The sequence below is a fragment of the Microtus pennsylvanicus genome, chromosome 10 (genome assembly GCF_037038515.1).
Source record: "Microtus pennsylvanicus isolate mMicPen1 chromosome 10, mMicPen1.hap1, whole genome shotgun sequence".
Taxonomy (NCBI): Eukaryota; Metazoa; Chordata; class Mammalia; order Rodentia; family Cricetidae; genus Microtus; species Microtus pennsylvanicus.
The window spans coordinates 9,156,525-9,170,812 of NC_134588.1; the positions used below are offsets into that span (position 1 = coordinate 9,156,525).

General features: G+C 36.8%; 1 pseudogene; it reads left to right on the forward strand.

Moving 5' to 3' along the window:
* Positions 1-3,399: 3,399 nt before the first annotated feature.
* On the forward strand, positions 3,400-3,896 carry LOC142859203 (large ribosomal subunit protein uL1 pseudogene; annotated as a pseudogene).
* Positions 3,897-14,288: the final 10,392 nt, after the last annotated feature.

The window sequence follows — 14,288 nt, forward strand, 5'->3', positions numbered from 1 at the left end:
AATAGCCCTTTCAGCTGTATCTTCAACAGTCCATTCCAACATTCTAATAAACTTGTATTTCTTTTGTATTAAGAAAAGGTGTCACTGGACGGTGATGGCACACACTTTAATCCCAGCACTCGGGAGGTAGAAGCAGGTGGATATCTGTGAGTTTGAGGCAATCCTGGTCTACAAAAGCTAGTCCCAGGACTGCCTCCACAACAATACAGAGAAACTCAGTCTCGAAAACAAACAAGCCAACAAGCAAACAAAGAAAAGTTCTCCTATAGCCTAGGATTGCCTCAAATTCATTATAGAGCTTAGCATAACCTTGAATCTTATGTTGAAATTACAGACACATTTACATCACCACACCTGGTATTCTATAGAGCATGGGATGAAACCTCAGGGCTTTGTGCATGCTAGACAAATACTTTACCATCAGAGTCATATTCCAGCCATAGCATGCTTCTTTGGCATGATATCTTGGTCATTACAATCATGGAATCCATGGTTACATGCCATACTGCAGCTTCTTCTTTGTGAAACTAGCTCGGGTCAGAAACAATGGTGCATGTGATTTAGTATCTATGGATATCAAGAACTCTGTAAGCCTTAAATAATAGTGTTAACTGAGGTTCTTTTTTATATATGGCAAATCATTCTAGGTTTATATGTCCCTTCCAAGAAAAAATGCCACTGAAATAATGTAATGACTGGATGATCTTTTGGCCTTTTGAAAGAATGGTAACATATTGTGAAGTCAATGGTGAATCCTGTTGCTAGAGATTGGTATTCCTAAGAGAACCCTTGATGAGTGGCAGTTTTTACTGTATGAGTAATACCAAGATTTCATCTCAACAGTGTCCAGCTGTGTATTATTTGTATCTATCTTAAGACGTTGTCTATCCAAGATCTATGATTTGCTTGAAATATTCCATCACCTCTCCCCTTCTCCATTGACATCTCTTGATCTACTTTACTTTCTTACTTTCTCTAACTCTTTTATCCTTTGTACCTCTTTCTTTCCTCTCCTTCTACTGAAAAGATTGATTAATTTTGTGAAATATAATTTTAATTAACCAATATATGTTTCATTGATCTGTATTAAGTTTCTTTCTTTAATTTCCTTTATATTGTTTCTTTTGTTCTTCCAAGCATGGGTTTAATGCTTTTTATACACTTTTGTTTCATTTGGTAACTTAGATTCTTGGTGTTAGTTCTTTTTGTTTCCTAGTCTGTAAATCTAGTGGAATAAATTTCCCCACAAGCATCACTCTAGATGCATGTGACAAATACAAATGATTGCATTACATTTTCATTTAGTTTAGTTTAGAAGGTTACTTAAATTTCTTCTGAAATTCTTCATTCAATAATGAAAAAATTGTGTCTCTCAAATCCCACATATTTCATGGTCCTCTCCCCAGTTTTATTCTGTTGATTTCTAAATTGGTTCTGAGAACTTTTATCTAAGAGCATATTTTCCATTACTTTTGTTACTTTATTTTTGTTGAGATTCATTTTAAAACCAGAATGATAGTTTACCCACATGACATTGAGAAGGTGTGTTCTGTTGGTATTGAGTAAATAACTGTACAAATGCCAATTGTAGCTGTTTTATTGACAACACAGTGAGGCTGTTTATTTTCTGCATGGTTGGTCAGTTAGGTATGGACAGAGATATGTTGGTATCTTGGATCCTGATTGTGACTTAGCCTATTTCTCCTGTTGTATCTAACAGCTTTTATCTCATGAATTTTGACATTCTGATGTGCAGTACATATAACAATGTCAACATATTATTCTGCCATTGTGAAGAATTATCATCTTTGATTTCACATAGTTTGTATAAATTAAAGCATTTTTCTAAATATTGTTTTTATATTATAATATTATTATAATTATGTCTTATTTTTAGTAACCAAGATTTATTCATTGTATGTTAATGAGTGTGTTAATGCAAGTCTCAAAACCAAAATGAGCCATGTTAATGTCACTGGACAAATATCAAGAGTGGACTCTCTTCTTCCACTGTGAAGAACCCAAGAATAGAACTTACATCGTCAAATTTGCCAACAATCACTTTTACTCAATGAGCCATTTCAAAAGGCTAAGTCTTGTTAAAATTCCTGTTATGTGTTTCTCATTCTCATGCTTTTCATTTTACTGTGGGGAAAATAAACACAAAATACGAGGGTATAGTCTGAAGAATTTCTAAAGTTATGTTGCCATCATCTTGCTCCTTGTAGTTCAACAGATACCTAGACTCCATCTAGAATGACCAAAGCTCCGCACTGACAATGCCTCCACTCCTCACAGTCACCAGTCAACTTCATTACCCTGTATACCTCAGAAGAGTGTGTAACACGAGTGTCTTTGTTTTCTGATTTTTGAAGAGTAATTTCTAGTCAGCACACTATGTCCAAGACTTTCACTCTTTTGATCCATTTTTATATTTAACTAGATTGCACCATGTTGCCTTTTCCCCTTTTTAATCAATACCATCAACCTCTGCCTTATGATTCGTGTGGTGTAAAAATCTGTAGTTAAGAAGATGATAGACTTGCTTGGGGTTATATCTCTGAATTTGTTTGGTTTTCTTGATAATTAGTTTTTCTGATATTGTTTATAACTATGTGCCTCCTTCTTTTCTCTTCTTCCTTTTTTTTTTCTTTTTCAACTGTCACTTCAAATTCCTACAGAGCCTCATGGTAGTAGACTCCTGTGCTTTTCAGCATGACTGATGTCCTCCTGATTACCTGTCAGTTAGGAAGTTCATAGTTAGTGACTGTTAAATGAAAAGATGAATAGATGAAAGAATATTCTTGAAAATAGAATGAGGGAAGCAACAGAGATAGAATGGTAGGTGAGAAGCAGCATCACCAGTAAGGACAGTTAACAAAAATAAAACCTAAAACCAGGACTACACATGCTACACTGTAATAAGCAGCCGACACACATTTTATTTAATTATCACCAAATTCTCCATTAAAAGACATTCTTGGAAATTCTTTTTTTTTTTTTATTAGAGTAGCAGGAAGGTTTATTGGGGCATCCTAGTAAAGACGCTGGGGCTTGCCCATGGTGCTCTTGATATACAAAGCCCGGACATTTTGCCAGTTCTTCTTGAGCAAGGACACCAAGAAATTGACAGCCAAGTGGATGTTGTAGACCAGCTCGTCGTCCGTCATCTTCACGTGGCGGACAGCGACAGCCAGACACAGCACCTTCTTCATCTGGAACTTGATCGTGGACTTCACCTCGTCCACTTTGGCCACCATGTTTTCATTGTGTGTCAGCAGGGAAGGGAACTTGCCAGCCTTGTTCAGGCCTGGGCCCAGGATACGCGCGATCTGCTTGATTCAGAGACTCAGAGGCCAGAAAGGCGTCATACTTCTTGGCCAGCTTTGGTTCCCGCAGCCTCTCCAGCCATGAGCAGCAAAGTCTCTCGCGACACCCTGTACGAGGCGGTGCGGGAGGTCCTGCATGGCAATCAGCGCAAGCGCAGCAAGTTTCTGGAAACGGTGGAGCTGCAGATCAGCCTGAAGAACTACGACCCCCAGAAGGACAAGCGTTTCTCAGGCACCATCAGGCTCAAGTCCACCCCTCGCCCCAAGTTCTCGGTGTGCATCCTGGGGGACCAGCAGCACTGCGATGAGGCCAAGGCCGTGGATATCCCCCACATGGACATCGCGGCGCTGAAGAAGCTCAATAAGAACAAGAAGTTGGTCAAAAAGCTGGCCAAGAAGTATGACGCCTTTTTGGAAATTCTTAAGATGAATGGACTTGCCAAGAGCGCACATATAATTTTCAGTGGCAGGACCCTGCTCAGAGGATCTGAAGCCTTCAAAGCTAGCAGTCTAATTTTAGCAGAGACAGCTTTTGTTGGTGTGAAAATGCAGCTCAGAAGATTTTGATTAACCAGACACCAGTTATTATGAAGCTCAAGTTTTACTTGACAATTTTTAAATTACCAGACTTTGTGTAAAAAACACAGTTAAAATAAGATTTTTCATTCAGGATTTTAGCATGGCTCACTAAAGTGCTGCAAGTTTGTCATGCAAGCATATAGATCCAGGATTCATCACTGGGAAACCTGGGCATATCTTTTCACACATTAATTTTGGGGTTGACAATGGAGATCATCAGGGCCTTAGGTTTCCCTGTCTGTCTGTCTCTGTGTTTGTGTTTTTAAATCTTAAGCCTAGTTCCTGTAGCGCCTAGTAAGTAGCAAGTAGAGAACTGAAAGAAACTGGTGTAGTTTATAGGAGAATGACTGAGGTAAACATATTACATTAACTTTTGGACTCTACAAAGACACTGAGAACATGTACTTGCACACACAGATACATGTTTCTTGACAAGCATGTCCATGCATCATAAACATAGCCACATGTATTATTAATCCAAAGATTTATTGTAAAGATGCCTTCTAGCTACAAGTTAATAGTCATTATTTTCTGTCTTTCTCTTTCTTGAGATGTTTGTTTTGCTTGTCATCAAAATCACGGCTTATAGAACAAACATAATATAGTACACTAAAACATATTGCATAACAAAACCCATATTTACAATGTATTATGTATATATGGAAACTATTTGCTCACATGGAGAAAATCAATAAAATATTTATTTCCAGAATGGGAAAACACCAGAAAAGAAGATACATGACAACAATGAAAGGCGACTCTCATGAAAAGATTTGTTCATATCAGCATAAATACTGTCAGAAGCAATATAAACCGGGTATATAAATAAGTAAAAGGAGACATGCCATCGCTGATATATTTATCTGGGAATAGCATACCACAACATCTCCTGTCTATCATCAACTCTTTGACTTTCACTGGTAAAACATTTGCAAGTGAAGAATTTAGGAGAGAAAAAACATTTGGAAGTTTGTGTTTGTATCTAAAACGATAGGGAAAGTAACTCAATCTTTTATTATTGATTTTTTATTGAGTTCTACATTTTTCTCTGCTCCCCTCCCTGCCTCTCCCCTAATCCCTTAAACCCTCCCTCAAAATCTCCATGCTCCCAATTTACTCAGATGTATGTAAATCTCTCTTAGTATCCTCATTATTGTCTAAGTTCTCTGGGATTGTGGTTGGTAGGCTGGTTTTCTTTGCTTTATGTTTAAAAACTGCCTATGAGTGACTACATGTGATAATTGTCTTTCTGTGTCTGGGTTACTCACTTAAAATAATGTTTTCTAGCTCCATCCAATTTCCTGCAAAAGTCAAGATGTCATTATTTTTTCTATTGTGCAGTACTCCATTGTGTAAATTTACCACATTTTTCATATCCATTCTTTTGTCGAGGGGCATTTAGGTTGTTTCCAGGTTATGGATATGAAAGCTGCGATGAGCATAGTTGAGCACATGTCCTTGTGGCATGATTGAGCATCCTTTGGATATATACCAAAAAGTGGTATTGCTGGGTCTTGAGGAAGGTTGTTTCCTAATTTTCTGAGAAATCACCACACTGATATCCAAAGGGGTTTAGCAGCTTGCACTCCTACCAGCAATGCCAGAGTGTTCCCTTTACCCCACAACCTCTCCAGCATAAGTTGTCATCAGTGTTTTTGATTTTGGCCATTCTTACAGGTGTAAGATGTAATCTCAGAGTTGTTTTGATTTGCATTTCTCTGAGGACTAAAGATGTTGAGCATTTCCTTAAGTGTCTTTCAGCCATTTTAGATTCCTCTATTGAGAGTTCTCTGTTTAGGTCTGTACTCCATTTTTTTTTATTGGATTATGGGTTCTTTTGATGACCAATTTCTTGAGTCTTTGTATATTCTGGAGATCAGACCTCTGTCTGATGTGGGGTTAGTGTAGAGCTTTTCCCATTCTGTATGTTTTGTTTCTCTTGTTGACTGTATTCTTTGCTTTACAGAAGCTTTTCACTTTCATGAGTTCCCATTTATTAATTATTTCTCTCAGTGTCTGTGTTGTTGGGGTTATATTTAGGAAGTGGTCTCCTGTGCCAATGATTGCAAGTGTACTTACCAATTTCTCTTCTATAAGGTTCAGTATGGCTGGCTTTATGTTAAGGTCTTTGATCCAATTGGACTTGAATTTTGTTTATGTCGATAAATATGGATCTATTGGCATTATTTTGCATGTTTATATCCAGTTATGGCAACACCATTTGTTAAATATGCTTTCTTTTTTATTTAATATTTTTTGCTTGTCTAAAATCAGGTTTTCGAAAATGTGTGGACTGATATCGGGATCTTCTATTCAGTTTCATTGGTCCTCTTGTCTGTTCTTATGCCAATAATACCAGGCAGTTTTTGTTACTGTAGCTCTGTAGTAGAGTTTGCAGTCAGAGATTGTGATGCCTCCAGAATTTCTTTTATTGTACAGGATTGTTTTAGATATTTTGAATTTTTATGCTTTTCCATATGAAGTTGAGTACTGTTCTTTCGAGGTCTGTGAAAAATTTTGCTGGAATTTTGATGAGCATTGCAATAAATCTTTAGATTGCTTTTGGTAAGATTGTCATTTTTACTGTATTAATTCCTCCAAGAAAATGGGAGATCTTTCCACTTTCTGGTGACTTCTTCAATTTTTTTTTCTTTAAAGATTTAAAATTCTTGTCATAGAAGTCTTCTACTTGTTTGGTTAGAGTTACTCTAAGATATTTCATGTTATTTATGGCTATTATGATGGGTGTTGTTTCTCTGATTTCTTTCCCAGCTCTTTTACTATTCATCTACAGGAGGACTACTGACTTTTTTGAGTTAATCTTGTATCCTGATCAATTACTGAAAGTGTTTATAAGTCGTAGAAATTCCTTGGTAGAATGTTTGGGATCGCTTATATAAACTATCATATTATTAGCAAACAGTGATTATTTGACTTCTTCTTTTCCAATTTGTATCCCCTTGATCTCCTTTTGGTGTCTTATTTAACTAGAACCTCAGAACTATATTGGATAGATATGGAGAGAGTGGACAACCTTGTATTGTTCCTGCTTTCAGGGGAATCACTGGGAGTTTCTCTCCATTTAATTTGACGTTGGCTGTTGGCTTGCTGTATATTGCCTTTATTATATTTAGTATGTTCTTTGTATCTCTATTCTTTCCAAGACCTTTATCATGCAGGGATGTTGTATTTTGTCAAAAGTTTTTCAGCATCTAATGAGATGGTCATGTGGTTTTAATTTTTTCGCTTGTTCATATGGTAGATTATATTGACAGATTTTCATATGTTGAACCATCCCTGCGTCTCTGGGATGAAGCTGACTTGATCATGGTAGACGATGGTACTGATATGTTCTTGGATTCAGTATGCCAGTATTTTATTTAGTATTTTTGCATCAACATTCATGAGTGAGATTGGACTGTCATTCACTTTCTTAGCAATGTCTTTCTGTGGTTTGGGTAACCGGGTAGTTGTTACCTCATAAAAGAGAGTTTGGAAATGTTCCTTCTGTTTCTTTTGTGTGGAATAATTTGAGGAGTACTGGCATTAGTTCTTCTTTCAAAGTCTTGTAGAATTCAGAGATGAAACTATCTGTCCAAGGCTTTTTTAGATTGGGACACTTTTGATGACTGTTTCTATTTCTTCAGCAGTAGTAGGTCAATTTAATTTGCTTATCTGGTCTTGATTTAATTTTGTTAAGTGTTATTTATCTAGAAATTTGTCCATTTCCTTCAGTTTTCCAATTTTATGAAGTACAGGTTTTCAAAATATAGCCTGATGGTTCTCTGTATTTCCTCCATGTCTGTTGTTATGTTCCCCCCTTTTCATTTCTTATTTTGTTAATTTGTATATTCTCTATCTGCCTTTTGGTTAGTTTAGATAAAGAGTTGTCTATTTTGTTGATTTCCTCAAAGAACCAACTCTTTGGCTTATTATATTGCTTTTTGTTTGTTTGTTTGTTTCTATTTTGTTGATTTCAGCTCTCAATTTGATTGTTTCTGCCATCTAGTTCTCTTAGGTGAGTTTGCTTTTTTTTTATTCTAATGTTTTCAAATGTTCTGTGAATTCACTCTTGTAGATTTTTTTCCAGCTTCTTTATGTAGTCATTTAGTGCTATGTACTTTCCTCTTAATACTGCTTTTATTGTGTCTCATAAATTTGGGTATGTTGTGTGGTCATTTTCATTGAATGTTAGGAAGTCTTTAATTTCTTCCTTTATTTCTTCCTTAAGCCAATGATGATTTGGGTGAACATCAATGTGGGTGTGGCTAGGAACAACTCCATAGTCCTGTCTGCTTATTCTTCCCAGTCAAACATGGCAGAGGCATGTTCACTGCCTCTGAAAGCCAATTTCTCTGCATGTGCAACTATCATGAACCAGGAAGTTACCTTTCCCTAAAGAATTTGTGCAGTTTTTACTGCATCTCTTCTCAAGAAACTATGGTGGTCTTGCTCACCTTCAGCAAACAGAACCCATCCCCCAAGAAAAAAATATGCCAGCTTCCAAGAAGATTTTTTTTTTGTCTACAATTCCTTTCCAAGCTTTCTCAGGTTTTACATCGATATAGTCCCATGTTGGCATGCATTTTCTTAGGCAGAAACTGTTTGTTTATTTCCTGATGGCTGAGACCTGAAATAATCTCACAGAAACTGTATTAATTAAAACACTGCTTTGCCAATCACTTAACCATATCTCTAGTTAGCTCTTATATCTTAAATTAACCCATTTCTATTTATCTTTGTATCTTCAATGGTTGTGGCCTTCCTGTACGGTTCTATACAGTGTCCAGCGTCTTTCTCCTGTGTTAGTTACAGTCCTTCTCCCTGACTCCACCTACACTCTTTACATATCTCTTCCAGCCTGGCTATATTTTGGCATGCTTTAGGCTGAAGCATCTTCTCTATTAACCAATGGGAAAAAAAAACACAAAAAAAAAACCAAACAACAACAACAACAAAACCTATTTATAGCATACAGAGGGGAATCCCACATCAAGTCTACATCAGGGTGAGTTGTTAAATTCTTATTGGATATAACTAATTAATGAATTTTGATAGATGGACCTTGATGTTTTATATTAGGAATGGGTCAGTGGTCAAATAAGAGAACAGAATTTGATGACTAGCTTTAGGAACTTACTCTAACAGTTTTAACCAAGGGAGAGGGAAAGGGAGAAAAGGGCAAAACCTGTTGCCACATGTGTGCCATGCTTACACTTGTGATCACCATTCTTGGCCTGCTATTACCTCATCTTAAACAGTTTCTGAGTTTTAAATTATACACATTCCTGAGTATCATAAAATGGCAGGTTCTATTTGTCTATAAAGTTTTAGAGATAAATCACTCTTTTGCCAGTATTTATTCAATGTAAATACTACCCGCTTGTTAGTGACTTAAAAGCTTCCTATATTATCTAGTGAATTCTTACAATATTATAATATTTGTGGTCACAAAATACCACAGAATACAAAAATGGCAGAATTTACAAAACATAAGTTAAAATGTTTTTTATATTCCATGACTGGGAAGAGAATAATAGAGGGTAATGGGAAGAATGTGAACAAGGCACATTTACATATGAATAACATGTCCTAATGAAACTCCTTGTTTATGACTAATATATGCCAACAAAGTGGAAGACACCTGATGAAATATGCAATGCTCCATAAGACCAGCCTTTGGAGAATAGGGTGAATGCAGTGTTGCAGCTCAGAGGCTCAGGTGTAGAAAGCAGCCTAGTTCTGTCTCTTAGAATAGGCCATTCTGTTGAATTTTGAGAAAATACCTGACTGAGAGCATGCAGGCTCAAGTTGATTATAACAAAGATGCTTACTGCCACCAGACAAAAAGTTTGTAATGCTTAGTGGAGAAGCATCTTTTCATTTCATCTACTTCCAAGGCTTGAACATTCACAGTTTCTTGCTTTAAGCAAATTTTTTCAAACTTCCAAAGTCTTGAGTAAATGTAAAATTGAAATTGATAACAATGCATAGTCTCCACAAGCTCTGCCGAGTATGTAAACTTGATTTTAATTATTTGCTGGTGAGTTTTTAAGTTTAATTTTTGCTATATAAATTTTATTCCCACTAATAATATGTCTTGATCATATCCACCCCTCACTACTGCCCTCCATCTCCTGCAAGGACTCTACTATCTCTCACTCCCAATTTCATTTCTTCCTTGCATAGTATTTATTGACCAATTACAATTAGTATTATGGTGTAGGATGTCCTTCTGTCTGTGTTTTGCTTTCATTAGTTTATAAAGGAACTGCTTTGGGCCTATAGCAGAGCTGTAGGGGAACAGATCTAAGCAGAGAAAACTAAATGAAGTGCTGGGAGAAAGGAAGGCAGAGTCAGGAGACATCATGGACCTGCTGCTGAAGGTAAACATGCTGGAACTTTGCTGGTAGGTGATAGACAGATTAATAGAAATGAGTTAAATTAATATATAAGAATTAGCCAATAAGAAGCTAGAGCTAATGGTCCAACCAGTGTTTTAAATAATACAGTTTCTGTGTGATTAGTTTGGTTGTAAGCTAGCTGGGCAGCTGGGAAGAGCAAATGACTTCTTCTCCTGCAAATTGGCATCCACTTGGCCAGCTAAATCCACTTAAAACCTGAAAGAGTTTGAAAAGGAATTCTAAACACAAAAATGCTGGGTTTATCACAGCTTCTTGATGTTTGCTGGTGGCGTGACACAGCTCCTTTAAGAGAGGTTTTTCTGATTCATCTATAACAAAGAATTCCATGCAGTTTTAAAATGCAGCTTTTGGGCCGTGCAGCCAGCATGAACACTGGCTAATGGCATTTGTGGGCTTGAGTGTTTGTGTGCCCACTCAATGTCAGGAGGAAAGTAGCTGAGACCATGTCCATGGTTCAGTGGTCCCTGCCTGGGTGGGTGGCAGGATCAGCTTTACTAGGCTTGCACAGGCAGGAGAGCATGGCAGATTCCCACCATCATACAAAGAGATATATTCAGGCTACACAGTGTTCTGCATGGCAGATATAACTATTACTCAGATAAAAAAGGTTTATTGCTGCATGTTCATTCTCAGAGTTAAAGTGCTGTGTCCTAACAGACCAGGCAGTAATGGTATGCCCATCATTTTGAAAAGCAGAAGAGAGGTGAAGCCAGCAACCTTTGCTGCTGTGGCCAAGCTGCTTACCATTTTAAAAGCTCTTCCAAAGAGTAAAGGATTACAGATAATACAATAAGGGCAGATTCAGACATAACAGAACTCTAAATGGGTCACAATGTTGGATAAATGTATATAGGCTGGGGAGAGAGAAAAACAGAGTATAGAGAGTTGGAAAAGAAGTAAATCATTAAAAAAAAAGTCTTTAAAGTGACAGAATACAGATAGTAATAGATTAAAAGGAGTAAAATCAGCCATGTAAAAATGGAAAATTCACAGAGTGTCTAGGTTATGTATATTATTGTGTTTTCTTTGAATTTTTGACTGTGAAGGAGCTAAGTACAAAGAGACATTTCATTGTATGGACAGCTAAGTTAAACCAACATAAAGGTATCTCGATTTCAAAATTTGAGTCTAAGGATATGTTGCTTTGGAAAAGAGATTCTTCTTTTCCTAGAAGATGAGAATATAGTTTGATAGACCACACCCCATGAAAGGTTGCCGTGAACACCCTTAAAAAATTACTTCATCAAACTGGTGACTGAGATCAACCTAGCACACAAGATACACCTTAAAAGACTCAATTAACAGTGCCCCCAAGTAGCAGGAAGCAGTATGAACATAACTATGCCCATATTCCCAAATATTGTTTATAATTGTTTATTTATATTTAAAGGGGGATATGTTGATAGTGACTTTTATAAATGTATGTATTCTCAGATGAACACATTTCTTGGAGTGACAAGATGGAAATCTAAATATGAGGTCATAGGAGAGAAGCAGAAGAGAATTTGCAGTTGGAGCATAGATAAGTACCAGATGCTAGGAGTTTTTTCTAAACAAATATGTAACCAGTTTTACTTAAAAACTTAAATGTGAAGCTTGACTGTTTGGTTCATTTGATGCCTAGGGATTACTTTTTATATGATGGTGATACCATGAAATTAAGAAACTTGCTTATTTCTTGAAAATGAAAATAAAACATGAAGCTTAGAAACAATTTGTTGGCCGAAGGTGATTAAATTGCTTATTATTTTCTGTGAAATTGCCAGAAACCCTTAATTTTATTTTTCACTTACTTTTAATAAGATATTCACATTCTTTGACAATTATTTACTCTTTTACCATTCTTCCTGGAATTGAAACTCTTAGATACAATAAATAAAAAGAAATCACTAACAAATTCTTTAAAAATAATCCTTAAAAAAAAACTCACATCACTTAGTCCAATAGAAAGTTACCTTGTCTCAATCTTGGACTTGCCATTAGGCCTTTCAGAAATATTTCTAATCTACCTTCAAGTCTCATGTGAAAAGTATCTCTCAGCAACCCATAAAGGGAAAAATCCTGACAGAGTAGATGGTGGATTCCAACCTGAGTCTAGCATGACACTCTTGTATCACCATGTCACGATCCTTTGCTCTCTTTTCTGGGCATTGATGTCTAGTATGCCTCATCTAAGTTGGCTGTTTTCCTGCTGGTTCTTGGAAACTGTGAGTGTTATTTGGAGTTTTCACTTTCCCACCTGCATGTGTTCCACATCTCAGTGATAAATTCTCACACAGGCTTCTGGGATCCTATGCATGATGCTTAACATTGCTTGGCAACTTACTAGCATCAAACAACTATGGAAAAATGAGTCACTTGACATGACTTGGAAAGAGTTTCTTGATTAGGTTAATTCAGGTGGGTTGAACTACCCTAAACATGGGTAATACCATACCCTGTCCTGAAATCCTGTGCTGAGTCCAATGGTGGCTCCAGAACTCTAGAGGCTTAGTAATGCAGCTCTTGGTGAGTTCTAGTCCAAACTGATCCACATAGAGAATTTCAGGACAGCAGTAAAGTCCTGCCTTGAAGAAATCAAACCAAAGAAATAAAAGATAACAATACAAACACATAAACAAAAAAAGGAAAAAAAGAGAAGAAACTTCTTGGACACCAGATTCTATCACTCTCTTTGTCCTGGCTTTGGGTTCAATGTGATCATCTCTCCACACCCTGATTCCAGGCCTTCCTTATCATGATTAATGGTACCCTAAAACTGTGAGACTAGAAAAACCTTTTGCTTTTTAAGTAGTTTTTTTTCAGACAGGTTTCACACCCAAAAAGTCAAGAACTAATGTAATTGCCTTGTACTGGCTATCATAGTGTCTTTATAGATATTTGATGAAAGTAAGTTGAGTCTCCCATGAGATCAACTCAGAATTATTTTATAATGTCATGGCTTGACCATCTCAAGTAGTTTTCCAGTTGGAATCTGATCTTCTTCCTTTATAATTGCAATTTTTATCTTGATCCCTAATATCCCTTTTAAAACTTGGATTCCTTCATCTTATATTATTTGATATCATTCACAGTGAATGTCGTTTGCTTTTACTTCAAGGTGGCCTTTTAGAGCCTCACTATTCCAACCTCTCTGACAAGGTGTCAGGGTGTAGAAGGAAGCCACAGATTTGCTATGGTGCACAGGAGAGCATGACAGACCAAATCTTTTTCAGAAAATCCCCTACCTAGTGGTGCCCAGGGGAAACTCAAAGGAAACATCATATGTCATCTTCCCTGGACACTTTATGAAAATGAAAATTAGCAATAACATTCTCTGGGCACTTGAGAGCAAATACTCCCAGGAGTATCTCATCTCTACGACTGTAACTGTCATTCTTTCACAGAGGGCCAGGTCTTGACGTTGGAGTTCTTTGCCCTTGAAGCACTTCCAATCATGAATAGCTTTTTCTTGTGGCCCAGCATGATAACTTGTGATGACCCTTCCCACATAGTTCTTTCTATGTGAAGCTTCATAGGTTGAAAGTAGGTGCTGGTAATAATTTTTAAAATACAAATGATGAAAATTTTCTCAGCGTATTGTTAACCCTGAAAACTAGACTCTTTCAAATCCAATAATGGCAGTCTGCCACCTCACATTTCCTTTGAACATTTTACTTAAAACTTCATCTTCTTTTACTTCTCCTTTGAAGAAGCAAATTTCAGGGACTCTGTGGAAAATCAGCAGTAACATAGTGGCCTAGAATTATTAGGATATAGATTTACAGTCAGCCCAAAAGAACAAATAAGAAAACAATGAAGTGTTTACTCATGTTAGCAAACCTTATCCAAGCAGGAATATATTCTTTTCTTTCTTTAAAAAAGTGCATGCAGGGGCTGGAGAGATGGCTCAGAGGTTAAGAGCACGGACTGCTCTTCCAGAGGTCCTGAGTTCAATTCCCAGCAACCACATGGT